At 38.4% G+C, this 2,548-nt stretch overlaps 1 pseudogene; it reads right to left on the bottom strand.

Moving 5' to 3' along the window:
• Positions 1–211: 211 nt before the first annotated feature.
• Positions 212–919, bottom strand: LOC143556646 (dehydration-responsive element-binding protein 3 pseudogene; annotated as a pseudogene).
• Positions 920–2,548: the final 1,629 nt, after the last annotated feature.

The following is a 2,548-nucleotide window of genomic DNA, read 5'->3' as shown; positions in this document are numbered from 1 at the left end:
CATGGATGAGTGCACAAAACAAACACAAATAAATGTGGGGTTTGGATCAACTACAAATAAAATTAATGTGTTAAACGTGAGAATCAAATATTACATTATGATATAATTACATAATTACTCTACTTGTATATATAATTACTCTACTTGATTCTCACGTTTAGCAAGTTAATTTCATTTGTAGATTAACCTTTCCCAACAAATGTAACCCTTGAATGAAAAAATAAAAAAGGGCCAAAGTGAAAACAATAAAAAGCAAAAGTAATTAAGAAACCAAAAAACATAACACAACACTAGACTAGTAGTTCCACCATAAAGATTCAAATCCGGTATTATTCACATGTTCTTGATCATCACTGTTATTCATCACCGGAGGCGGATATAACCACCCGTCCACGACCGAATCATTGTACACGAAATCGTTATTTAACTCTAGCGACTCAAAACTAGTTCCCAAAACCGGAAGCTCAATTATCTCATCAAGATCTTCAGAAGTGGTTTCTATACATGAAGATGGGGAGTCGAATTCTGTCATAGCCGCGGCTTTAGCAGCCGCGGCTTGAACGTCTCTAGGAGAACACGAAGCAGGCCGAGGAAACGATCCCACAAGTTCGGGGAAATTAAGAATTGCGGAGCTGCCTTTGATACAAACCGCAGCCACATCATGTGCTCGAGCCGCCATTTCGGGCTTAGGGAAAGTACCAAGCCATATGCGCGATTTTTTCCTAGGCTCACGGATTTCGGACACCCATTTGCCCCAACTTCGCATTCGTACACCGCGGTACACTGGATGTTTAGTGCTTGAATCACGGCTCCTTTTAACGGTTCTTGTTTCAGGGTTTTGTGATATACTCATCTGACCACAATCTGATGATTGATTGTTCATTAGGGCATACGTAAAAGGTGAACAAGTGAGTGTCATCAGTAGCACATTATGTACTTTCTTTGTGTTTGTAACCAAAAGAAAACGAGTTTGTGTGTGTTTATCAGAGTTAATTGACAGTAGATCAATCAGCAATTTTCACCCCATTTCCCAATGAGTGATACAGGTACTTATAACAAGATATTGAGAGAGGAAGGAAGGGGGGGGGGGACTTGCTAGGGGTAGGGTTAGAGGGTGGGACAAGAAAGAAAAAGAAATGGTTGCTACCCTCCAGAGATGAGGGTTAGTACAATGGGGGTCCTGGTCCTCACAAACAACTACCACATACACAAATTTGCTTTTTCAAGAAAAATGCACCTTTGTTTTCACAAACTGATATAGGTACAGTAAGCTCTCATATTCACTTGGCACTGTTTGTTTCCCTATCCTTTTTGTCTTGTATCTTTTCAACTAGCACCATCACATCTTTATCTTTTTAATCTATTATAATGTGTGCTTGCTTTTTCTAAATAACAATTCAAAAAGCAATAAACTTTTAATATTAATTAATTAGTTGAAAGTTAGAGATTAATGATAAACATTTAGTTAATTGAGAGTGATCCTACACAACAAATGAAAGTTGAGATTATTGAATCTGATAACCTGTATTAATTTGAGACCTAACTTTAACAAAGAAAACGGTTGATACATATTGTGATTTTTATTTTATAAGGGAGACGGGGGACAATCCAAAATAAACAAATAATCCAAAATTTTCAACTAATCTATAACAAACCAAAAAAATTAAATAAAAGGAAGAAGTAAGGAAATGGAAGAAGGAAATTCCATCTCACATTGGTGGAGGAAAGAAATGGAGAAGGAACCACCATAGTATAAATAGGTTTGTAGAATCTTGTCCCACATTGCTAGATTAACAAACTAGTGAGCTCTTTATAAGAAAGAAAATTTCTATGTTAATGTTCTTATAAGACATATCACGCCCAGTGGTCCTAGCAGAGGGTGCGAAGAACGCACACGGGCGCAATGTGGCGTTTGATGGCGCACTTTGCACGCTCGCATCGCCGCGAGCCGCATTAAGGCCCCCTTAGTATTTTTGTTGGGAATTAAGAGAAATAAAATAAAAAACGCAGTAGATACGTAGCCCGCCTACGTGGCGTGGCTGACTCAGCGAAGCTATAGATGCTTCGCGGTACGCGACGGCTTTCTATTTATGGTAATCGCGTACCGCGATGGGGTCCAAAACCTACTATAAATAGGTTGAGAATGGGACGTTCATTCCTTGCTCATACCTCTTCTTTCTCTCTGAATTTTCACACACATATTAATACATATTAACGGTATAATACCCGAGTCGTAACGATACCCTATCCGATCGAAAGAAATATACACGAATCCGAAAGCTCTGCCTGTTAAGGTATGACATTGTGCCATCGTGTAAAGTTTCTACTCTCGTGATTATCGTTATGATTGTTGGTTTTATACTAATCTAGTGATACTACATTGTGTTTATCCTAGGTGCTTAATACCAGGAGGTTTTCTTTAATTGTAAACCTGCAAGGTGAGACATTCGAGTTTTTGTACCACTCACATTTGCGCGAGACAACTGTTTTTCCGACACTGCCATGATAATTTCAAAACCTATAAAACTCATGGCAGATGGTTTAAATG

The sequence above is a fragment of the Bidens hawaiensis genome, unplaced genomic scaffold, assembly GCF_021521415.1.
Source record: "Bidens hawaiensis isolate Kalapana, Puna unplaced genomic scaffold, B.hawaiensis_p1.1 tig00018666_1, whole genome shotgun sequence".
Taxonomy (NCBI): domain Eukaryota; kingdom Viridiplantae; phylum Streptophyta; class Magnoliopsida; order Asterales; family Asteraceae; genus Bidens; species Bidens hawaiensis.
Note: the sequence above shows the minus strand (reverse complement) of the source record. Positions and strands in the feature narration are given on the sequence as shown.